Source organism: Capsicum annuum, chromosome 10 (assembly GCF_002878395.1).
Source record: "Capsicum annuum cultivar UCD-10X-F1 chromosome 10, UCD10Xv1.1, whole genome shotgun sequence".
NCBI classification, from domain to species: domain Eukaryota; kingdom Viridiplantae; phylum Streptophyta; class Magnoliopsida; order Solanales; family Solanaceae; genus Capsicum; species Capsicum annuum.
This window is the reverse complement of record NC_061120.1, coordinates 62,834,146-62,861,971: the sequence shown is the minus strand read 5'-3', so window position 1 is coordinate 62,861,971 and position 27,826 is coordinate 62,834,146.

Sequence of the window (27,826 nt, the reverse complement as noted above, 5' to 3'; positions counted from 1 at the left end):
TGGACTTGAACCGATAATCATATAATCATTATCATGGCCAATATTCATACTCAAGCCAATAAATATATCATCAGTAGTATAATCAATAGTCAGATTTGAACCGGTAAATATATCATTATCATAATACCAATAAGCATCATCTCCAAATACCAACCCATCCTAACTATCAAGTGTAAAATATCCTCAATATCATCTTAGTAAGCATTTTCAAGTTGTATAACAAGCGTATAAAAAGTTACAAGGGTCAACATGAATCTTGGCCTAAGGTGAGTTGAAGAGCCCACTTCTAAATCCCCGAATTTCATTACAAGGCAAATTCTACCCCATACAAGGCTAAACTATCTAAATCCACTTTAGAGGTTAACTAAGCCGCAATCAATCCTAAGCCAATTATGCCTAAAGTACGGACTTCACAAGGCCTAAAAGGTCCAACTAACCGAAGTATTGAAAATTCCATCACCAACACCTAAAACTCATCTCAAATATTAACATAATATGATAAACATACCATGACATAACTAAATCTATGAAGAGGGAAAACCTAGGCAACCTTGATGCTAAAGAGAGCTTGGAGAATGTATTAAATCACCGATTTTTCTTCCAAGAAGCTTCCACAAGGTACCAATCTATCAAAATCACATTCTTCTCATCAAAACGAGAACAATGATACCCATATTTCACTATTGTGTTTTGGGTCTAAAACCACACAAAATTCCATGTAGGGGCGCGTTTATGGAAATTGCATTTCCAAAACTAACTCAACGTCCCCTTATGCTCAGGAATATTTATCCTAAAAAATGGGTGAATTCTGAGCTATATTGGTGCTAAAATCAAGTCATCAATGTTTTGGGATTTTAGAGAAGAAAATGGAAAATCAACCATGGAAATGGAGGAATCTTACCTCAAATTTGAAGGAAAAACACATAATCAATCTTTGCCTAAGATCCAAAAAGTACCCACAATGCTATTCCTAAGCTATTCCATTTCTTCAGTTTAAGTCCCTTGAGAATGGATGAGGAATGCGCAAAAACAAGAAGAAATGGGGTATCTATACCCTTCCCGGGTGCCTGGGAGTCGCGATCACGACATCTGTCGGCTCTTAGGGAGTCTCTTTCACAACGTAAGTGTCATGTTCATGATATTTTCTGCCAGTGGACAGATCGCTATCACTATCTTTGACTCGCATATGTGAGTGCACCAACACCACTTGAGACTTGGAAATTTCAAAGTCTCCACCAACCCCTCGTGTCACGACCCAAAGTTCAAGAGTTATAATAGCACTTGTTGCAGTGTACCTTAAAAAGTAATCCTATCACCCAACTGATACACAAAAGGGGAAAAAATATCCCTAAGGTAAGGCTTCTAGAACGAAGCCTACCCATATAAATATAACAAATACGAAAAGTAGCATAAATCACAATGAAGCCATAACTCCCAAAATCTAATGTCAACAATATAAGAATGCATCTAGTACAACTCGAAACCAAATGAAATACATAAGAAAATACAATAGATACAACTTTGTCCATGAAACCTAGTAAAGACATAGTCTAATGATAGAGAAAGATAGTAAAGGACATTTGGATGCCTGAAGATCATCCACTACCTTGAAACCTCCAATAATCACCCAAGTCAAGCAACGTAGTGCTCACCCTATCCTGAATTTGCACCAGAAGGGAACAATAAGAGTGATTATGGTGCACTTGTACTCAGTAGGGATCATAGGCTGACCAAGCAAAGTAATAAATAAGACATACAAAATACACACTAAGGGCATGTCACCTGCAATCAAAAAATGTGCCACAACGGTAGCCTACACCGCTTGCATTAACAATTCTAATATATAACATATATTGCAACAAACACAATAATACCACAGGTGTACAATACACCATATACAAGTAGGACATGGAAGGACAATATCCATACAAGGATCAGTAAGTACAAGTATAAGAAGATAGGATGATTAGATAGGTAATAAGTCAAAGCAGAAGTACAATCATAGCAAAACCATAATGAAGTAAACACAATAAGAATGATGAATATGATGATGCTTGAGGTTGTCGCATAACCTCCATATGTACCTATCGTGACACACTTCCAAATATGGGACCCATGAGGGTTTGTCAACCCATAGACAATATATATATATATATCATATTTCCTCCTCGACACATCCCTCAGGGAGGGTTTCATAAGATGTAACAATATCTCCTTACCGATATATCCCTCGAGAAGGGTTATAAAAAGGTGTTGCAGTATTTCCCAAAAGTTACCATAGTGGTACCAACATTTTACGAGTGAGTAAGATATAAGGAAGTCATTCTCACAATCAATCACAATTAGTATTTCAAAACCAACCACAATGATATATTTTCACAACCATCCAGAATGATATATTCCACAACACCTAAGCTAACTTTCACTTATTGTTTCCACCGTCCATGAAATTCTATATGATTTATATGCTAATAAAGTATGAATATAGAACAATGCAACAATAGTACCATATTAGGTATTTCAACTACCCAATATAACTGTGCATATGTATTTAAAGTTATCCACATCACAAAGGATCTCATGCGGTCGCATATATCACGTAATATATCAAAAACAACAATTACATAACATATAGGCCTACCCCCACACAGGAACAACACATTAAGATAGAAAAATACATGATTAGTTCCCAGTCCTTTAGCATGAATTTTGTATACAAATTAACTACCCAGCCTAGTCTGAAAGAGTTAAGCCATAACTTACCTCAAGGCCAAAAATTGACCTGCAACACTTCAATACACGACCTTAATTCTGACAAACAATCTCAAAATCAATTTAAACCAATAAATATAGAATTTATGCTTCAAAACAAAGCTATTGAATCCATATTGCCTACTATTAGTTTTGGACCAAAACGGACCCTTGAAATGGGTCTTCAAAAAAGAAGGGAAAAATTGTAACTTTATTTAAAAAATGTGTTCCCCATGCCTTTAGGAACCTACAGCTGAAAACCCTACTCAAATCGATTTAAAATGAGGTTCAAATAAAAAAATCATTTTAAATTTTTTCCAGATAAAACATTTGAATCCATTTCAAAATCAAGAATTAATGTTGTTCTGAAGATGAAATCAAGGAAAAATACGTAATTATAGTATTAGGAACATTTTTCAAGTGAAAAGGAATAAAATTAGGGTTTAAAATCAAGCCCTAAGGTTTTGGATTTTTGAGCAATTAATTAATAAATTAACTAAGAAAAGGGTGAATTCTAACCTTAAATGCATAAAAGAATCAAGAAATGGATGTTAGTCTAGCTTCACAAGCACCCACAAACTTCTCTTTTAAGCTCTCACACTATAGGAGGGTTTTGATCTCAAGAGTCAAGTTGAATAATGAGTTAAATCGCGACCTAAGGGGTCTATTTATACCCTTTTTTGGTGATCAGATACTACAATTGCAGACCCTGGTGTACAATCGTACACCCTGACAACAGAAGGAGGTGTGGTGATCGCCAACCCCATAGTGCAATCGCACAACCCTCTCATCCACACTTGTGCAATTGCCAATCAAGTATTATGATTGAACATGCACCAAAAACCCGCTTAAAGTTGGAAATTCTTTCGTGTTTCCGCCAAAGCCTAAAGATTTATTCAGAATTTGATATACGGAGACAAACTATATGTAATCACACTAAATTTGGTGCTCCAAACTCTATGGTGGTATTAGAATTTTGAAAATATGTCCTTTTCATGAAGTTGATCGCCTAAACCTAAAATAAAAATTTTCCATATCGAGGGTTGAAATGAGATTTAAAAGCCATAACCACACCAAACGTCTTACCACCTTAAAATCAATATTTTGAATCTGTTGACGTAGCCCATTCAACCATTTGTCGCAGGGATCAAAAGATAACTACTGAAGTCAATAATATGCCACTTAAAGCCACTAAAAGCACAATATCGCATAAAAGGCACCAAAATGCCTTGGGAACCATGCTCATCCCCACATCCAAAAAATGCCAAAATGCAATTATGGGGAGGAGTAAAATAGTCTAATCAGACAAAACACCATATTTCTCATATAATATCAAAAATTTAGGCTGTTACATTATCTACCAATAAAAATATAGTTCGTCCTCGAACTATGGAAAGGTTATACCTAAATCAACAAAGAGCTAGGTATAAGAACTACACATATCAGACTCGACCTCCCAAGTAGCCTCATATACAGGTCGATGTTGCCATTGATCCTTATCCACAAGGTAACTTAAGAATGCAACTGTCTAACATCCCTAGCAAAAATAGTGATCGGATCCTCAATGAAAGACTATCGCTCGTCTAACTGAACTGACTCCCAATGAATGACATGAGATTCATCTGAAATATAGCGGCAAAGCATCAAAACATGAAAAACAAGATGAATAGTCGATAAATATAGGGGTAAGGTAAACTCATAAGCTGCATTACCAAAGTATGAAGAATCTCAAATGGACCAATACACATGGGGATAAGCTTTCTCCTCTTCCCAAACCTCGTCACACCCTTCGTTGGTGAAACTCGAAGGAAAAATACGACCACAACACCAAATCTCAAGGTACAAAGTCTACGATTAGCGTAACATTTATGACTACTCTAAGGTGCTCAAAGCCTATCCTGAATGATCCAGACTCTATCTAAGGACTTACAAAGAAAGTCCATACCTTGAGGCCTAATAGTGATTCAAGATTCTCACAATAGGTTGGAACAACAGATTATCTTTATCAAAGTTATGCTTAATTATCTCTCGACCTACTTAAATATTTAATTACCTAATCTTCTCGGACTTAGGCAATTTATATTCTCTAACAAGACTTCACCTCAGGTTAATTAACCTTGTTATACCATCAATTATTAAACGGAAGGTTGGTAGCTTCCAAGTCCCTGTCAATAGTTCACTTTCTACTATAGTTGATTTCTTATCTCAAACAAATCAAAGCAGGTGTTATATATCATTTGCAACAAACCGAAAATAATTAAAATCTCAAAAGTATTAAGGAGTCCTATTATCTTTAGAATCTTGAACACTTAGCAACTTACCAAGACCTAACCCATAGATCCCATAATTTGGGTTAAAGGGATTTAGCCACTCATAATGTAATAATCGATACAACAAGGTGAATTCATAATTTGAAATATGAACTTACAGCAAGATGAATAGCAACGAGTGTTTCTTATATTAGAACAAAGTAGAAATCCTAAAATATTGATGATAATCTCTTCAAAGTTAATTGTTTTGTTCAAGCCAAAAAACTAGAGAGTAAACACGTGAAGTTCAAGTCCAGAATGTCGAGTACCCCACCAAGAAAACCCTAAACAATACTTTAAATAGTTTACCCTAATTATGGCAATAAAATCACAGAGTTCAGTAATTTCTCGAACAGGTGATGATATTTTGCGATGCCTTATCAGGAGTCTGTGACTTATCACAGATGTCGCCTTAGGCTGAGAATAAAGCGTGACAGCTTATCAAAACTATGATGACATATCAGACAATGTCATCACTTCTCCACCATATCTCCCATGTTCTAAGGCTGACGGCGACTCTGACGACTTATCACAAGGCTGACGGCTTAACACATGTCGTTGTCACTTGTTCTAGCTAAATCTCATTCTTTGTTTAAGGGTGACGATGAAGTTGATAACCTATCAGAGTGCTGACGACTTATCAGGAATGTCGTTAGCCGCACTTCTCTTCTATTTGCTTCAGATTTAAACTCTTTTACTTCCATCATTGTTGGTTCTCTTGCATCTTGACTTTCACTGCAAAATCAAAGATAAAATCATCAAAAATGACAAAAATTACTTAAGACTTGGCAATTATTCTCAGTTAAAAGCCTCAAATGTGTTAGCATCTACTCACACATCAATACCCTCAACTTAAAACAATTTCTTATCCTCAAGCAACTATAACACAACCAAGAGAATACAAAGTACATTTGGCAGTCAATCATCTATATTATCTCAAAACCATTTTTACCTTCTCCAAGGTCAATTAATTCTAAATCAACTATATAGGCTACTGAAGAACAACAATGAGACACACAAGAATTAAGATATGACATCAGTTCAGCAACAACAACCATGCATCTATCAATCTTATATTACCCAAACAAGTTAGCAATTAGTAACGTCACCAGTGTGCCCTCACTACAAAGAAGTCCCACTTCACTTATATCAGATATTACATATGTAACCATTGGGACAATCACCAGACACTCACTCTCAGAATGAAGTACAAATCAATGTATGTTGAATACCATAGGCTTGCCCTTATTTTTATTACCAAGACTTTCAGATAGGTCAGTTAGGGTCACTATAGGTCTTCTCTTTAGCTTGTAATGTAGGCTAGGGGCTGGTATGATACTCGATGATATTTAAAGTGACTAAGCCTCATTGACACTACACTAGCTTTTGGGGTCTCACTCATTTACATTTTGCTACTCTTCTCTTTTTTTGATCAAGCAAATTCAGGATGGGTGTGGTCATTTAGTCATTCATTTTCTTTTTTTTCACGACTTTTCTTTTCTCATTCTTTTTCTACCACACCTAGCCTTACATATATATATATATATATATATATATATATATATATATATATATATTTTAATACCCTTCTTTATACTCACTTTACATCACGCACCCCTATGATAGCCACCCTCAACTTAGGCTATTTGCCTAAGTCAAAGTGCAAAGTGTCCAAGGAGGACCATGGCCAAAACAAGTTCATTATGATATAAATGGTTTGGTGATAGGTATCATAAAAGAAATAGGATATTTAGGCTAAAAATAGGGATTAAGGGATATTATACTTACAGGGAAGGTCATTTAGGCTAAAAATGGACTAATATCAAAATAGCCTATGATCCTTTCCTAACCCATATCCTTCAACCTAGGTAAGATTAACCGCGCAAGTTTTGAATTCAACATACAAAGGGAACTAAGTAGAATCTCATACGCACATGGCAGACAAGTATATCACAAGTTACTACTTATCCAGTTCATGCAATTGTTTAGCAATGGTTATCAAGTCACTAGAGCTAATACCATACAAAGATCCATAGTGGTCACAATTAGATGCAAATCACACAGTTAAAGAATTAAACCACTTGAGAGATGTTCACAAAATAACAAAACCGTGTTAACTGTAATAGGTACTTGTATTTCTCCTAGTCAACTACAAAATATCATAAAACAAACAAAATATGCTGGCTCTACTAGGAACAAGACTCCGGGGGAAAAAGGCACGACAACAAAAACCCCAAGAGGACATCAACACCCACAAGTTGCCCCTTTCTCAACTTAAAATCATGCAATGTCCTTAATGCGTCAAACCAAAACAAGAAAGTTAGAAATATACCTATGGCACCATGGGTGCGAAGATTTGATGTCAATCACATAATACAAATACAACCAACAAAATACCTTGGGTTGCCTCCCAAGTAGCGTCTGATTTAATGTCGTGGCATGACCCAACTCAGTTTTTTCCTCCACCTTGAGGATATGAATTTCACCCTCAACTTAGAGTCCATCTTCTTGCCTCGATCATAGGGGGTAGTACAAAAATTAAGAAGTCGAGTAATGGATTGAGCATGGTAAACCACTCGATCTTAAAGTGAGGTGTGTTTTTATGTTACTTAGCAAGTGTAAAATAAAGAATACATGATTTTTTTTCTTGATCTTCACACTCCTCTATTTTAGATGATTCCACAGACAAGAAATCATCTAAACATAATATGGAAAAATGCTTCAAGTGAGGCCCAACTAATTCTACTTCAAAAGTTACACTATCTACTACACACTCACTTTTATTCACCTTCTCAATGTCAGTCTCAAGATCAAGATGACAATCGAGTGGTTGCAATTCTTGAGTTTTCTCCTCAAATTGGCTAATGTCCCTTTCATATTCTTCTTTGTTTAGCCACTGTAAACATGGTGGGAGTGGTAACTCTTTTAGCTATGCCCACAGCTGTTTTCCATTCTCTAAAATTTGTTTCATCAATTTGTTCACTTAAATCGTGATTGGACACATCTTCAGTATGATCACTTTGACCACAAGCCAAACACCAAGTTACAGTAAGTAGGACAGTATCCGCATCATATTGTGAAGGTCCCGTCTATGCACTTCCAGGTAAATCTGGACAACAAGCCTTAAAATATGGTCCCCCACAATAATAACAAGAATCATCACAAGAATCGTCATCACTCAAAAAACCATGTATCCAGGTTGACATCTCAATACACCAAATTATTCCCCGGCTACGGTGCTATTTTTTGATAAAGCTTAACTTACACGTCAATTTAGTGCAAGGTAGTCGTTGTCAATATATTTACCCAACTTTGGAGTCAGGGTCGAATTCACGGGGAATAATGTGAGTGGCGATTAAACTAACTTGAAACTATAGATACAAGTTGAATTCAAACAGATGATACAAAAAGATAAAATAGGGGGTTTTGGAGATTAGCAAATAATTGTTGGTCACTTTAGTTTCAGTGATAAAGAGCGATAAAATTTGCTATATCCTTCATCATACCACCCCACCAGTAATGCTACCTCAAATTATGATACATCGTAGTTACTCCTGAATGGATAGAATACTTGGAACAATGAGCCTCCTCCAATATTAATTTGATCCAATCACCCACTCTCAGCATACAAACTTTGCCTCTGATACTCAAAACTCCATCAGAATCAAGTGAGGCTTCCTTAGCCTCACCATTCAACACCTTATCTTTAATCTACCTGAGTCCCACATCACAAACTGATGAGCACAAATCCTCTCCATCAGAGAAGACCTAGCCTCTATAAATGCCAAAACATACATAACTATTGAAAAATCAAGCCTAACCATCTGGTTAGCTAAAGACTAAACTTCTAAGGCCAAAGTCCTCTCTTGGGTCAAAATTTATTCCAGGCTACCCATGCTAATCGATTTCTAAATCATGGAATCTATAACCATATTAACCTTGCTTAGATGATAGAGAATAGTCAAGTCATAATCCTTAAGCAACTCAAGCCAATGAAACTACCTCATATTAAGATCTCATTAGGTGAAGAAGTACTGGAGGCTATGATGATCCGAGAAAATCTCACAATAGACTCCATACAAGTAGTGCCTCCACAACTTCAAAGAAAAAACATCCACGCATAACTCCAAATCATACGTAGGGTAATTTCTCTCATGGGGATTTAACTAATGAGCAACATAGGCAATCACCTTAACCTCCTACATTAACACAACACCCAAACCAACACATGAAGCATCACAAAATATGGCGAAACCCTTGCCCTTCTTGTGCAAAGTCAAGATCAGAGATGAAGTCAACAAATCCTTGATATTTTGAAAGCTCACTTCACAAGCATCGAACCACTAAAAAGAAATCTTCTTCTAAGTCAACTTGGCCAACATAGCTAAAATAGATGAAAAACTCTCAATGAAATGCCTATAATAACTTATCAAGCTGACAAAACACATAATCTCAGTAGGCGAAGTTGGTCTAGCCCAATTACAAACTACTGAAACCTTGGATGGATCAAACATAACACCTTCCTTAGTCACCATATGACACAAGAAAGAAATAGACTATAACTAAACCTTACACCTGGAGAACTTGTCATACAACTTCTTATCCCTTAATCCCTGAAGCAAAATCTGCAAATGATCCTCATGCTTAGCCTCACTCTTGGAATAATCCAAGATATCTTCTATAAATACAATAACGAAGGAGTCAAGATACTATCAAAATACTCGGTTCATCAACTCTATGAATGTTGCTAGGCATTGGTCAACCCAAAAGACATGACCAAGACTCATAGTAACCATATAGTGTCCGAAAAGCTATCTTTGGAATATCCAAAGCTCTAATCCTCACCTAGTGATAACTGGATCTCAAAAAAATCTTCAAAAACACCGCAGCACCCTAAAGCTAATCAAATAAATCATCAATATGAGAAAGAGGATACTTATTCTTAGCCATTACCTTTTTCAACTGTCGATAATCAATTCATATACGCATAGACCCCTCCTTCTTCTTCACAAACAAGATAGGCGTACCCTAAGGTGATATACTAGGTTAGATAAATACCTTATCCAATAACTCCTGTAACTGATCCTTCAATTCCTTTAACTCAGTTGGGTCCATCCTATAAGAATGAATAGAAATAGGCTTGGTGCCTGGATCAACATCAACGACGTAATAAATATCATGATTCAGAGGCATACTAGGCAAATATATAAGGAACCTATCCACAAACCTATGGACAAAATGAACAAAAACTAATCAAGGAGGTGAAATAACATTAGTGTAAAAAATATGAGCCAAATAAGATAAATGTCCCCTCTCAACTAATCTATGAGCCCAAACATATGATATGACCCTCTTAGGACCCGAATAAAATACACCCTTCTAAACTATCCTTGGCACATCCAATAAAGCTAAATTCAAGATATTAGCATAATAATCTAACACAACATAATAAGGAGCCAACCAATCTATACCCAAAATAACATCAAAATCAACCATATCTAACACAAGCAAATCTACCCAAGTATCATAGCCATAAAACATCACTACACAAGATTGGTACACCTAATCCACTTCTAAAGAATCTCCTATAGGGGAAAATACATAAATAGGCATTGCAAAAAGTTCACTAATAGAATCAAAACCTAAAGCAAAATTGCAGGCACATAGGCAAAAGTCAATTTAGGATCAAATAACACAGTTACAGACCTAAAATAAATGGGGATGATTTGTATGATTAAAGCATCTGAACCCTTCACCTCTGGAATGGAAGGGTTAACATAACACTGACCACGACCACCAACAGGTTGAGTAGTCCCACGACCACCACCATAGGATCCACTACCTCTACTTTTTACACCTCTGGTAATACCCTTACCTCTCATAACAGAAATAAGAGTAGCTCTAATCTCACAACAAAAATAGTCCTTGGACAAATGGCCAACCTAATGACACACATAACAATCTCTATGACCTGCCTCAATAGGAAGACCACCCTGAACTATAGAATTAGAAGGTCCACCACATAAAATCTATAAAACCGTCTACACTGGCCTACCCTAATATCCACCAGAACCTCTAAATCCCTACCATGAGAAACCTAACCTCTGAACTTACCAAGAAGTGCACCTTGTTAGAGCCTTCCTAGGATGATCTAAGAATGCCCTTGATCATCTTAGAATGATCCACTATACTCCAAAAGGATGATCTAAAAACAAGTACATGAGATATAGCTAATTGAAGGGAAACATCTAAACCCTTTACAACTTTCCTCATATTGTCGAACTCTGTGGGAATACTAGCATAAGAATATCTTGACAAGGAATGCAAGTGTGCCTCATACTCAGCTAAAGTCATGCAGCCCTGCTCCAAATAATCAAACTCATCTTTCACTAATTCTTAAGACTATATAGCAAAAATCTCTCTAATACGGCATCAACAAACTGATACACATTATCTCTAAAGAATAAAGAGGCCTACGACTAGAAACCAACCTTCAATAATCTCTAGCAACATCTCTCAATTGATAAATAGTATAGATAGCCCCATGCGACTCAAATAAACCAAAATTATTCTACTGAATCTAGAAGGACCCAAATGAGTAAATTTCTGAACCTCTTTTAATCCTAAGAGGAGATAATAGTACTCATAATAAGAGGAGGCATAGTGAATCTGATAGACTAAGATCCCTTATAAGGAGGTAACATAGTCAAAAGTTTAACTCCTGATCTTGGTAAAACATACAAAGATATCGGTGATGATAGAGGACTAGTACTTAGTGTCTAAGAAGTGGCCAAAATAGAAGTAAGTGCAATTAGAGGATCTACACTCAAAACTGGAGATACACCCAACATAACCAAAAGAGAAGCATCTAAGTTGGTTAGAAAATGCACCAACAACAACTCCAACATGCTCCACTTGAAGCTCAAGGAAGACTTTCTTAGCACTACTCTTAGATGAGGCTGATCCATGGGCCTATCCACTCCCCAAAGTCTAGCTATGTCATAAGGTTTGCCTTCTAGGAGAAGGCTCTACATCTCTGACCTCACAGGACCTAGTCAAAACTATTTGTACAGAAAGAATGAAACACAACTCAGAACACAAGGTATATAAGAATTCACACAACAAGAAATAAAATAAGGAAAGTTTACTAAAATACATACTATAGCCTCTCAAAGATAGTTAGAACATTTATGTTCCGATTTGTGAGACTCTATTAGTCCTGTTCTTAAATCGTTGTGACCAAAGAACCTGGCTTCACTGATACAAACTTTTCATGATCCAAAGTTCAAGGGACATGATGGAACTTGTCGCAACACACCTTGACCAGTAACCCTATCACCCAACTGATACACAAAAGGGTGAAAATAGAAATACCCCCAAGGTAACGCTTCTAGAATAAAGTCAAACTAGATAAGTATAACAAATATGGAAGTAAACATAAATCACAATGCAACCATAACCCCAAAAATCTAATGCCAATAATATAAGAACATATCTAGTACAACTCAAAACTAAATAAAATTTATAATAAAATCTAATAGATACAACTCTGTCTTTGAAAACTATTAAACACATAGTATAATAATAGAGAAAGATTGTGGAAGATATCTGGATGCCTTAAGATCATTCAATACCTGGAAACCTCCCATAATTGCCCGAGTTAAGTAATAAAGGAACACATAAACCTGAATCTGCACCAGAAGGGTACAATAGGAGAAATTATAGTCCACTTGTACTTAGTAAGTATCATAGGCTTCCTGAGGAAAGTAGAAAATAAGACATACAAAATACACACTAAGGGAAAGTTACCTGCAATTAGAAAATGTCCCACAATTATAGCCCATACCACTTGCACTAACAGTTCTAAGAAATCACATATATTGCAACAAACATAGAAAGACCACTGGGGTACAATATACCACATACAAATAGGACATGAAAGGAAAATATCTATACAAGGATTAGTGAGTACAAGTTTAAATATATTGGATGATTAGACGGGGAATATGTCAAAGAAAAAAAAAACATCATCACAACAATAATGAAGAAAATACAATAAGAATGATAATGATGATGTACGAGGTTGTCAAATGATGAGCTATGGATTTATAGAACTTTCAATGTTAAACTTATGAAAATATGCAAGTTTCTTAGATGTTCTTGTGAGATATAATGTGTTTTGGGTATGTTTTGTAGGAAATTAGGTTTGGATGACAAAATTGAAGAAAACAATAAAAATTTAAGTTTTTGCCTATTTACCAAGGAAATTTTAGGAGTATTTACCACTTACCGAGTGTAGGTTATCAAAGTATGCATTAGAATTTGAAGTCCAGAGGCTCAAGAGTATGAAAAAAAGACTCTGCACAAACCTATGTCCACTTACATTCTATATGTAACTAAGGTATATGCAAAGATCAAAAGTCCAGAGAGCTACAGGATCTGTGTAGAAGTTTTGTACTTACCAAGGTCTACATACGGTCCGTATGTGGCCTATGTAAGTGGCCACCGACCTAAATTTCATTTTTCATTTAGGATTTGATTTTTAGGGTTTCCTTGTGTACTATATATACCCTTTTGACATTTTGTAGTTACGTCACACACTCTTAACATTCACAAACATATATTTAATTCCAAGATTCATCTTTGATCTTGGGATTACTCTTGTATTGTTTTTGGCTAATAATTCAGTTTCAAACTTTGACTTTTATTCAATTATACTAGTGATATTGTTTAATGGTTTGCATTATGAGTTTTGTTGATCATTTCACAAGCATGAACAACTAAAACCCTTAGCTAGGGTTGTAGGAACTCTAGTATATTAAAGAAGTAGGGGAAGTGCTAAGTTGTTCTAAACCAATATCATTGCATATATTGCATTATCTTTGATTTGATTAATGTTCTAATGGTTGAAAATGTTATAACCTGTCCTAGATTATTGTTACTTACTCAACAAGAGGAGTAGTGACTAGGAAAGATAATACAATAGTAATTTAAAGATTAACTATCGATCAAAGATAATTAGTATTAGCTAAGTATGATGGTTATCTTTTATCTAATAACTTGAGACTCGAAAGCTAATAATTAACTAGAATCTAGGATAAGGGTTAGTAATGCGACATCGTGAGACTCAAAATATAAAGGATGAAATCCATCAATGAGTCCACAAGATAGTTAAGGGAACATAACTTATCAGATTCTGTATGCAACGTACTGGGTTCATTAAGCCAAGAAAGATAAATCTATGGATTCAAGAAGAAAGGGGGAACACAACTCTAGTGTTCGTCTCTGACTTCTTGCAAAAAAATTTATATACTGTTAATTATTTGAGATAATATCAACAACCCCCATTTACTTTCTGCTTTACCTGTTAAGTTTATCAAACTATAGATATAAATCTAAGTCTTCCCTATGGGTTTGACCCCAATCTAGTTGGGTTACTTTACTTGACAGCGACTATTTTTCCTTAATCGGAGGTGTAGTTTGGGCATTGATCAAAATTTTTGCGCCATCATAGGGGAAGACGGTGTTGTGCTGATTAAAGTTTGTTGGAGTTTGCAGTTTCTTACTTTTTTTGTTCTTCTTTGGGTATACACAAGTGTATGCCTAACACTTGGAGTCAAGGCATTCCTTTACTCTTACTAAATCCTAACCTAGAGATACTTCAATAACCTAATCGTATGATGGCAGACCTAGTACCTGAAGGCAACTTAGAAGGGATTCAAATGATCCTAACGCTATACCATTTCTTACTCCAATTGTTTAATAGAATATTACTGATAGACAGTGGATCAGATGTTAGCAGAGGTATATAACTATAAAAGAAAGGTTAAGAAATCCTGTTGGCTCAACAGGTAGAGCAAGCCTGGCTAAGACTGATAGTTGATCATTAAATAGTACTCTATGGTAATAGACATAGAGTTAAAAGAGTTTAGGCTCAGGTTATCCTATGTTCCAGTACTTTTAGACATATGATGATGAGGAAGATATGGGATGCGTTGAGTCAGCAAAAATAGAAACTATCATTCCTCCTACTTTGCCCCCAATGTAAAATTCAACATAACTAGTTCCATGATCCAACCCTTAAACTTGATGGGTGTATTTTTGGGCTCAGCTATTGATGTTGATAATATACACCTTTCTAATTTTATGAGGATCTGCATTTTTTATACGATCTCATGGCTAGACTAGGAGGCACTTAGATTGAGGTTGTTCCCCTTCTTGTTGCCGGAGAAGTTTCTTTAAGCTTAGGAGAACTTCCAAGAGGATCAATCACCACATGGAATGAGTTACAAGAAATTATTTAACCATTTTTCCCTTTGTCTAGGATGTGTAGCTTAAAGATGATATATATAATTTTAAATAGCTTTATTTGAGTCTATCTATGAGGCTTGATTCATTTTTATGAAGAAGCTGAGTATGGTGTCGAACCACCATATTTCAAGGATGAACTTATTGTAGATATTATATAGAGCACCAAACATCAGTTCCCAAGCTATAGCAAACACCATCATTGGAGGAGAATTTATGAGATTATGCTAGAAAGTAGCTATTGAGGTTCCAGATTAGATTTCTCTCACTAATCGAGGGGGCATACTTAGGAGCTGAGAAGGGTTATGACACTTATGCTATCTAAGCTTTCGGTAACTAGAAAATAATTAATGATTCTGTGGGATAGAGATTGCGCATTTGAGGACCAATATTGGGTTTCTAACTATGTAATTTGCAGTAGTGAGTTCTAAAAAGGTAAATACAGTAGGTGCATAGTGTTCAACCTCCAGATAATATTAGTTAGACTTAGATAATAAGGCTAGATATTTTGGTGTTGAGTTTGTGGGTTTCTGTGCCCAAGGGCAAGAAAACCAAGGTCAGAACTTTTATGGTAATAGATATATGGATCATAGTAGGGAGTGCAATGGTGATTGGAGGAAAAAGGACAAAAATAAATAGAAGAGAGACAAGTACATTCTACCAAATATCCATGATATAGAAGTGAGAATGGAGGCGATGCTAGCCAAAATGGTGAAGGGTTAAGAAATTTGAAGGATATCCTTAAGGAAATCAAGGTTGATATTTTAGGTTTAACCTAAAAGGTTGAGTTTCATGCCACTGCTATGAAGTAGTTAGAGCACCAGTTTAGGTAAATGACAACTATGTTGAATCGAAGGCAGCCAGGTACCCTTCTATGTAAGATGGTCCAAAACCTAAAGAATGATGGTCATTGTTTTGCTCTCACCACTCATAGTGGTTTATCTACGATTGATCCATCATTACCTAGAATTGAGGTACCCAAGAATAATAATCCTATGGTAAATGAGACACCTGCCATGGAAAGTAACAAGGCAACAGGTGATGATGATAGTGTTGGTGAGGATACAACTAAGGGCGAGGTCAATGATCCTTCAGTGTGATTACCTTTTTTAACAAAGACTGAAGAAGAAGAAAGAGAAATTAAAATTCAAGTAATTTCTTAAGATACTAAAAGATTTAAGCTTGAATATCCCTCTTATTGAGGTCTTAGAATAGATGCCTGGATATTTTAGGTTTATCAAAAAGCTGATGATGAAGAATAGGGTAACTAGTTTTGAGTAAGTTGGAGGAGTGTAAATTACAGTATAGTCACATCCAAGTCTTTGACACAAAAAAAGGGTGATCCTAGAGCATTCACAATCCCATGTACTATGAGGAAATCTAGATTCGGTAGAGCCTTATGTGATTTAGGGGCCAACATTAATCTGATATCGTTGACCACATTCAAGAAATTAAACTTGAGCCCTCTAGAGCTGACTACGATGTAGTTATTGATGGCTGAATGCACTATGCTAAAACCCATGGGGATTTCTTTTGATGTATTAGTAGAAGTTGACAACCTTATCTTTCCATCTAATTTAGATGTTCTATATTATAAGGTTGACTTCAAGATGCCCATTATTTTGGGAAGATCGTTTATGGCCATGGGTAGAGCAATGGTCAGTATGGAGAAGGGAGGCTCAAGTTTAGAGTCAACAATAAATATGTCACTTTTAACATCTAAAGAACTATGAAGTAGCCTACTAGCATGAGGGTTGTGTCAGTGATCCATTGTATTGATGACCCTAGAGGGCATTCCTTTGGGTACCTTGATGAATTCTAAGTAGTCAAGGTACCTGCATTGTGTCATGACATTAAATCAAGCACCGCATGGAAGGAAACTTATGGGCTTATTGGTTAATTTTGAATAACCAACATAGCCACATTGTGCCGTGATGTTAAATCAAGTGCTGGGTGGGAGGCATCCCACTATTTTAGTGTTCACATTTATTTTTTTATAGGTAAAATAGAATAAAGACTTGCCTAGAAAGCGGTAAAAATTTCTTGAACCATGATCTTCCAAGTAAAGGGACTTGTTGACAAATTCAGCAAGGTCATAAGTCCCACATGGGCTAGGTAAGTTGTGCATTAACTTAAAAGATGAAATTTTGAGGATTTTTAAGGAATTTCTAGACTTCAACCGACAAACTTACTTGTAGGATTATAAATATGAGTTACGACCTTTTAAGTAGCAAAATAAGTGTAAGAATACAAAGTCGAGAGAACAGGAAACTTGTAACAAATTAGACCCATATACAGTGGGCACATACATACCATATTTATCGCAAACAACCCATAAGTGGGCAGTTTTGCACCCAAATTTTGTTTAAAAATTTTGGGCCCACCAATTCTTAATTAAACCCTAAATCATCCCCTACCCTATTTAAGCCCCTTTAACTCATTTTTTAACTTACAAATACTCAAAATTCCCTCTTCCTTATCAAAATTAAAACTACCCCACTCCTACACTTAATAAAACGTAAAAATATCACTTGTTCTTGGTAACAACTTATCCTAAAGGAAATACTTCACTTGTATGTAGAAGCCATGTAATTATCCTAAAATCCAAATGCGGGGCATTGTTCTTTAATTAAACCTCAAAATCATACCCTAAACGGAAGTTGAACTTAAAAAAGTAGAGGAATACTAAAATTTTAAATTCTAACTTTGTTAAAAATTTAATTCTAAGTAAATATGTGCATATGGAACTTGTTGGGACTGAGAATAAGTGATAGGGATGCAGAAATTGAGGAAAAAATTGAAGTTTTTGGATTTTGAGCTTTTCATCAAATTTTACAATCCCTCATTATCTGTTGAACGCTAAGAAGGATGGACTTACTAGGATATGGGATGACTCTCTTGAGAGTAATAGCTCTGAGGAGGAGTACCCTAGGCGTAATCAAGAACAGTATCAAATAGAGTGATAGGGATAGTGACTAAAGGTTGGATGAATGTTGCATTTGAGTCATTTTTATTGCTAAGTTTGGTGTACAAATTCCATAGAAATTATGGTGGGGGAAAGCTATTGACTTTCACTTTAGCCTAAGACATAGGCTAAGGCTATTAAGTTCCAAGGATGATCGAGGATGATGATGGTTCGAATATAACTACCATAGTCTCCCTAGCATGTTAAAGATAGTGGTGAAGATGATGAGGATGATGATTAGGAGGAGGAGGATAAAGAAGAGTCACCTCACACAATAGTTAAATAGGAGCCTAGTCTCAGGAGGGATCCTAGGATGAGTCTAATACAACAGATGATGAGCGGTCATCTGTAGTACCCCAATTTGATGTGAGTATAATTATTCAGGAGCATTAGTCAGTTGTACCCTAGTCTAAGGAGGGTACGAAATAGGCTACACATCATGTGCCAGCTCTTGAGTCACAGACACTAGCTCAGCATGATCAAGCATCCGACCTTACATATGTCTGAGAGGAACCTCTTAATAAGGAAAACCCGAGATAGTGCATGGAGGGACTTCAAACTATTTTAGAGAAAGACATCCTTATTACATAGTAAGGCTGGCCTATGAGGACTATCTATAAGGAGAGACCTATTGACTTGTCTAGGTTAGTTGGTGCACCACTTTTTTGGGCTATATTTGACAAATATTAGTTAAGGTGGATAACTCGAACCCTAGGTTCTTATAGCCTGACTTTGGTGAGGGAATTATATGCATCATATTATGCCAGAGTAGCCTTGACTATGCCAAAGAGTAGAGGTCTTCTGAGGTATACTAAGTAGCCCTAGCTAAAGCAAACTCATGTGAGAGGGGTTATGGTAGATATTTCAGCAGCGGCCATTTTTTGAGTTCTTTTTGGGCCTAACTATATTTGTTTAGCATATACAACTGAGTGTGATTATATGTTGAGAGTTTCATGAGATAGACAAATTATACGAGATGCTAAGCACGAGACTAATAGAGTTAAGATAGCGTTATGGACCGCTAGTTATATTTCACCTTTGGGTGATGATACCCCTTGGATTGAGAAGTAGGGTATGATAAAGAAGGCGACACATATTTTTTCCTTAAAGTTTTGGGGGCTACTTGTCCATTATAGACTATGTACGACTACTGGGGATAATGTATTAACTTAGGATGGAGCTGCGTTAATTTCTAGCATGATGGTCGGATATGATATTGCTTTATAACTATTATTCATCTTGATCTTTACAAAAGAGGTTTTAGTGGGGCCAAGACTCTGTCGTTCCCATGTCTTGTTCAACGGTCATATGATATAGCTGGTGTGCCAAAGATACCAGGAGTTGATAAGTGAGTATAAGAAATGAACTACAACACAGACTAGGATGATGAAGGATACGACTCATCCAAACCTTCCCAGGAGACCTCGTGCACCTACTACAGTGCTTATGGCCCTATTTGAGGACCTATCAGTACCTATAGAGTATATTGACACACAAGGAGTGATGTGAGGGCTAGTATAGATTTTGAGATAAGGGAGTAGAGAGCGGCCCCCAAGTTGATTACTTAGGATGAAGGGACCCCTACTACATATACTTTAACCATGGATTATACTTTAAGCTGGTGGGTGCATCTTAAGTTCCCCCTCACCCATCCACTTCAACTATTATAGGTATGATATTGGTATCTTATGTGTTTTTGCAGAGCTTGTGGATAGTTGGAGAGTCACCAACACTAGGCCATAGAATATTGAGGCTAAGGTGGAGACTTTATATGGATAAATTCGGCCATGGATCTGGACTTTACTAGAGATGGTTGAGGACAGATTAGAGTCTATACATCGAGCTGCTATGTCAGATCTATAAGCTAAGTTGCATTCATAAATAGATGATTTTGAGGGTTAGGTATCGACCTAGTTCATTAGCATTGAGATGCCGGATCTAGGTGATATTAGAGAGGACATATTTGTACCTAGCACAGAGGTACACTTTCTCACTAAGAGCCATATATTAGCCATATTTCTAGTTGTGCCCCTATTTACTTAGCCGGTACCTCCGCCTATGCCCAGATGATTTAATATATTTACAGAGAATGATTATATGGTTCCTATGCTGGGACTGTGAAAGTTTGAGAGGGGGACCTGCATGATCCTACTATGCCATATGAAAAGGCTCTAAAATAAGCAAGATATGATTCGATGAAGACTGCAACTATTGATTAACAAAGGCAGACTGAGATAGCAGTGGGTGCACCTTTTAGTAGTGAACCACCACCACTCCAGATACCCTCTCCCGAGCGCCATAATGACACATATGCCTAATGTGTCCCAGGTATGTCCTTATTTCATTCCTTTATATTTATTTAGAACATTGGGGAAAATAAGCAATTTTCAGTTAGGGATGGGTTATACCATAGCCATCGTGGGTTGTTATTTCTGTTCTTCTTATCCTATTGACTGTGGTATAATTATAGAATCATCATGTCCAAATTTAAAATTTATGTTGTTATGTGTTTTGTTTCATTTTGTGTTCTCTTTGTGTAATTAGGTGATTATGAGTATTTAGGGAAGTTGTCATATTTTTGTTGATTTTTAGATAAAAAGATACCCCTTTAAAAATTTCTTATTTAGAACTGTATGAATATATATATGTGTGACCTTTGTGGATCTTTTTATGGCATTAGAATTAGGGACATGATAATAATAGCTAACTTGTGCATAAAACGAATAGCAAGTAGCTTGTGATGTGACTCTGTGCCATGTGTGTGAGATGCTACCTAGTTCCCTTTGTGTGTTAAATCTAGAACTTACCTATTTAGTCTTACCTAGATTGTAGGATAGTTGGTTTGGAAAGGATCATATGTAGTTTTTTATGTTAGTCCACTTTTTTGCCAAAATGACTTTCTTAATGTGAAATAGTATCCCTTGATCCCATTTTTTAGACTTGTATCCTGTTTTTTTGTTTTCACCTTTCACCTTCCCATTTGTGTTGCAATGAACCTATTTTAGATTTGGTCCTCCTTGGATATCGTAAACCTAAACTCAGGCTAATCGCCTAAGTTAAGGGTAGCTATCATAGAGGTCATGATGTAAAGTGGGCATGAATAGAGGCAATAAAAAGAGAAAATTTAGTAAGACTGGATGTTGTTTTGAAGAAAGAAAAGGAAAAAATGTCAGAAAAAAAGATAAAGAGAAATAATGAATAAAGGAAACCATACCCAACCTGAATATGCAATAAAGAATGAAAAGGGAGAAATAAGGGAGGAATAAAAAGAAATTAGTAAAAGTGTGGACCCCAAAGTTAGTGTAGGGTGAAGGAGACTTAGTCACTTGATACCTATATGTACCATACTAGCCCCCAAGTCTACATTATTTAAACTCCCTAGATTTTGGTCCTTAGAAAATTTTTTAGATTTCTAGGTTCTGGAAAACATATGACAAGTGGGTACCAGTCGTATAATGGGGTACGAGTGGTATACCTTGGTCATATGCTAACCAGTGTTGGCGGGTTTGTTGGATTGGTTTCTGGAATGGGTACAACTTAGGTTGGTTCTGGTCGTACGGTTGGATATGGGTCATTTGGTTTGGGGTTTTCCTTTAATTGATCTGATGCTTAGTAAAATAACTTGGATCTGAGTATGAGTGGATCAACATAAGCCGTAAGCCAGGGTACGAGTCATACCATGGACTCGTATAGTGAAAAGTGCTCAAATCTCTTGTGATTCTATTCTGTTAGGGGTACATATCGAGGGTACTAGTCGTATGCTTGGATATGACTTGGTCATGTTACATTATATGTTGGACAGTGTTTGGTCTAAAGAGAAGACCCAGGTTACGAGTGGTGGGTACCACTAGTATTGGACGGTATGATTGGTATATTATAGTCGTAACCTATGACGGGATTTTTATGTAGTTTAAGTGAGGGCAATCTGTAAATTTCTCCAAGTAACCTATTAAGGCTCGACAACTTATATCATACTTGGGATTTTACTTACCCTATTATACTATTCATTAATACTCAAAAAACTCTCATAAATGCTCTAGAATTCTCTCTAACACTCTTGGGTAAAGGAAGGTAATGCATAATAATTCTATCACTCATTCTCACTAAATATTTGTGTATATTACCTTGTTTTGAAAGAATTAATGAGACATATTGGTGATAAAATGAACTAATATCCACTCTTTGTAGGCATAGGGTTGAGGAGATCGAAAGATATAGATTGGAGCATAAACTGATCAAAAGGGAGCAAGAAATGTATAGCTGAAGACTTGAAGCAGAAAGTCCTTAGGTACTGCGATCATTGCAGTCAAGAAAAAGTCATTCAATTACGATCACAAAAGATAACTGCAGTCGTGAGACTGCGGTCACAGCCAAACATGCGCGATCACAGTTTAGCAAAATAAATCAGCCCAAGGGTGAAACTAGAAATGCACGTGGCTGATCCCAATATTTACAAAAAGACTCAAACCCTAACATTATGGGGATTGCATCTTCCCTAATTTTCTTAGGTTTTAGTTCTTGGATTCACAGCCTCCATTCTTGGAGAAGAAAATATTATATAAATTTTTAGCAAAGAATGCATTAGAGACTTTCTAAGTGGAGGATTAGCTCACTTTCATTATTGATTTGTGGTAGTGTCATGTTTGAAGTAACATTCACTTAATCTTTAACAAGTCATTATAATGGATATTTTTTGTATATCTTTGCTTATTTATCTTATATGTAGCTAGATCTCCCTCCTGGGGTTATGTGTGAATAGGGGTTAAACTGTGTATGGGTTGTTATTAATTAGCTTCTATTTAGTAGTTCAAGTTTATGGGTTTTATCATTGCTAAGATAATTTGGTTGGGATTTGATGGGTGAAATCCCCAAATACCCGCATGGGTATGAAGAGTGAAAGCTCCATGCTCTAGAAAACCCCAAGCTATCTTTGAAAGAAGGGTTTTGGGTGAAGTTTAGGAATCCATATAATCCTTGAAAGAGGGATGTGGAGACCAAAGAAATGATAGACAAATGAGTGTGTAGTTTTCTAAATATTCACTATCTTCTACATAAGGGTGAATGTGAGGTTGACTACACCATAGGTATCATCCCATAAATAGGGTTACCTAGATTAAGGTTGTGGTTACCAATTGTTGAACACACCTATTAGGTATTTGAAAGAATCAATAGGTGAAAGTTTGGTGTTTTGTTGAATGACTAGCAACAAAATCTATAACAAAAACTAACCATATTTTGCTCACTAAATTGATGTTAATTTCTAACACCCACATATCACTCCCTTAGTGATGCTTAATCCCAAGATCTGTGTATAGTTATCAAAACTCTAAATATTTATAGCCCTAAATTTGTACTAGAAAAAAAACTCAAAAATAAATAGTAGTGTAGATATCTATCTCCCCCATTTTTATCTTTGTGTAACACTGGTTTGAATTTAATTCATGTCTATTATTTTGAATCTACTTGATTTCCACTCGCATTGTTCCTCGTGGATTAAACCTCAACTCAAATTTGGGTAAATATATTGACGATGACCGTCTTGCACTTAATTGGACATATAAGTTGAGCATTATCAAAAAATGATGCCATTGCCAGGGAGCAATTTGATGTGTTAGGTTATTTTGGAATTTTTGTTACTTGCTTGAATTCAAACATGAATATATTTGTTTGTGATTTATCTTTGTTGGTATATGTTAATTTTTTTTATTTTTCTCTATGGAATCTTCTGACAAGTATGATATCAGTAGTTGGGATTCCTATCCTAACGACCCATGTCCAATCTATGAAGGACCACACTTCAGGAGAGATTGTAACTATACTCCCTATAGGAAGTATATGTGCTTGTTATGTAGTGGTCGAGATGGACATTGAGATGATTGTCCAAATGACCTCCCTCTATTATACTAACTGAATTGCTAGTACTTCTTATGAGATTGATAGGTCTTATGATGAGAAGAAGGAGGAGCAATAAACCAGACTCATTGGTTTTGGACCGATGCTTCAAACTATTTTGGATTGAGTGACTATAACCAAAGAGAATGTACAAGACTTACATCAATCTTATGGGGTGTTTGATTAGGCAAATGTTAAGGCAAGGGAATTAGGTAAGAAGATCATTCTTGCAAATCTAAAAACCTTGCCATTTCCTAAGAGGAGGTTCATCAAGAAGAGAAAATAATCTACTATGATGAGCTAGGTAGTGAAGACTCCTTGGTGACTTCATAATCAACCGAGTCATATGAGAAAGAAGAACCCATTACAAAAGGAATGGTAATAGAGTGTCAAAAAGAAGCAAAGAAAATCTCTTATGATGGTTCTAACTCATTTCGGGGTGAAGATGCTTTGAAGGAGGCTATCCTGGAATTAGGGGTTGACGTCGTTCAAACCAATTTTCAACATTATGCTTAGAGGATGTTATGAGGATCCATGCCTTCAAACAAATGGTGGATTATGGGTTGAAGGAGTCCGACTCTTATATTTTAGAGCTTGACATTCCAGAGGAGCACATGGAATCCGATCCATCAAGGGCCAGGATACTCAACTTCTAAACTACAAAGAATGGCCTAGTGATGTGCTTACTTTTACCCAAGGAATAAATTTGGAAGTTTAATGTGAAGTTAGGTAAAAGGTTAAAATCTTCAAAATAGCAAGATAAAATCTTGCTTGCCATTTTATCACCTCTTCCAAGCCTCATCTTGAAAGATCTGAATCTGAATCATTTAAAATATTCTAAGTGGAAGCACAAAAGGTAGTGGAAGGGGCATCTTGCTAAGACATTAAACTAAGCACTTGATGGGAGAAAACCCATCAGGCCACTACTAGTGGCACATATCCTTTTTAATTATGCATGGTAGAATAGATTTTTATTTTTTTTATGCATGTATAATCTATGAAACATAGTGCTAAAAGGAATTATAATTGAATTTGAAAAAAGAAAAGTTTGAATTTGGCAATTAAGATTGAACAGGAAGTGCAGAATTTTAGATTCCTAGTCTCAGTTACCATAACCATGGTTCATGCCATCATTATTGCGGAATCCACATGACTTCGACCGCATTACTAGGACTGCGATCGCGATTAAAATGACCACCCGAATGTCATTTTCCCTTGTGCCTTATTTTCAAATTCTCAAAAATTTTATCTCAAATTTGTGGCCTTACATTGCATATCCAAGTGTCAATTCATCCCGTGCATCATATAATTTAATAAGTTGCCTAAATCTCCCCGATTTCTATATAACTAAATGCTTAGAATTCATAGTATAGAGAATGGCCTAAAATAGTGCTTTCACTGCTAAATGCATGCTTATTTTTGACAATTGTTGTGGTTAGCTGTTGTAGTTAGTGTACACACACATGGGGAAGTTTTGAGTACCCAAAATTTAAGGTTTAAACAGTTGAAATGAGTGTGTACACATTGTGTTCAATTCAATGCCCCTATGAATTACATGTTAAATTCTTTAAGTTTGGGGTATAATCATGATAACTATGTCCGCGTCACTCATTCTTAATGCTGATGTTCCTAGTAGAACATGAATGTACGAATAAAATTAAATGCTTTAACTGAAGTACATAATTTTAGAATACGATCTCAGGTATTTTGATTGCAGTCCTGATGACCGCAATCGCATCATTAGAGTCGCGGTCACTGCTCCACGATCACTATACTTGAGGGTTATGTCTATAGGAACTAAAAAGTTCTGCATATCCATCTCTTCCCCTAAAACCTTTTATAACACTACTGCATGCATTTATTTGTTTGATCTAGCATGGTCTCTATATGATAGTACTATGATGTCCTAAGTTCATTGTTTACAGGATCTAAGCCTCAGAGATAGAGGGATTGACATCACTAGATTCATGACCCAAGAATGTCAGAACCTCTATATTACGGATTTTTTCAGGACAAAGTTACTCCCTGAAAGGGGTATTAGCTTGGACAAAGTAGAGAAAAAGTTCTCAAGCTTTCATGATAGACTCACTCAAATTGGGTGGCGATGCTTTGCCCCAGAACCCTGTGTTGCTAATGATCATAGGGATCATGAACTCTATGCTAACTTAAGAGTAGTTTATTTCACGAACCCAGTGATGATAATTCGGGGAAAGTAAGTGAACTATAGAATAGAGTGGATCAACGAGGTGTATAGACTCCTAAATGCTGACATGGAGTAATTCCATTCAAAATTATCTAAGCCAAGGACTTTGATGGAAAATATTTTATGTCCTAGTAAAGATGTTCTCTGGGCCACTACTAAGAGAGAAATTCTAATGAATGACTTCATAACTGAGGCTAGACTTTGGCTGAATATTATCTATAGCTGAGTATCTCTATGCACACACATGACCATTGTTACAGAATTACGAGCTTAGATGGTGACCTATCTTCTCTTTGGCATCACCCTTAATATGGGGAAAGTTTTACATTTAGAATGGAGGTACAGCAAAAATCATAGAGATACACATCTTCTCCTCTTTTTCATTTTCACAGAGTTATGCATGAGGGTACAGGTGAAAGAGTATTCTATAGAAACCTGGGTGCTCCCAGGTCCCCGCATCCCACTCAAATTTAGATGTGAGAGTGCTCTAGGCTAGACCAAAAAGAGGAAAGAAGACTCCGATAAATTGACCTAAGTGGACACAAGTTTTTGTAGACCTTTATCAGTCAACCCCCTTGATGATATCTCAGATCAAATGAGGGAGGTTCAAAAGCTAGTATCCAGATTTTCTCAATGAATATAAGAGCCTTTGACTACTCATCACTCATACGTAGCTCAGTCTGACTATGAGAAATATAGGGAGGAATAGGAGAAGTAGGGAGCCACTGTTGCCCACTTGGAGATAGATTATTCAACCTTAGCTACATCATATAGGGACCCCAGGGAATCACATCATAAAATAGTAAAGAGAGAGAAGAAGCAAGATAAATTCTTCAAGAAGTTATGGAAGGCGGTGAAGGGCATCTTTAAGGTTCTCAAAGCCAACCATCAACTACCTTCACCTAGGATGGATAGCAAGGATAAGGCCCCTACTGATTGGTCTACTGAGAATGCTTAGGGTAATGAGGCAGAGTCAGTGGGAGAGGCTAGCTCTTGATGAATATTCAGGAAGACCTCTTCTACTCTTGCTTGCTTATACATATAGTGGGGACACTACACGCTTTTAGTTGGGTGCACCACCAGATTTGTTTAATTTGATGTGTTGCTGGATATTTTTTGGTTTATGTTGTCTTGGGATGACATTTTGGATACTACTATTTTTGTGTTTTTGGAATGCTACATTTTTGGGTACCCTAATGGTGCCAACATTTTATGGATTAGCATGCTTTTCTTTTATTTTTAGTATCTTTTTAATTTAATTATTTTGATCTTGGTAATACATGACTAGCTTTGCCCTATAATGGATTGAGTGATGACATTCTTAAGGGTAAAACATCCTATTTGGGTTTGAGGCATAGATGCAGGGGAATTATGATTACCTGTAGCATAAATGTAAGA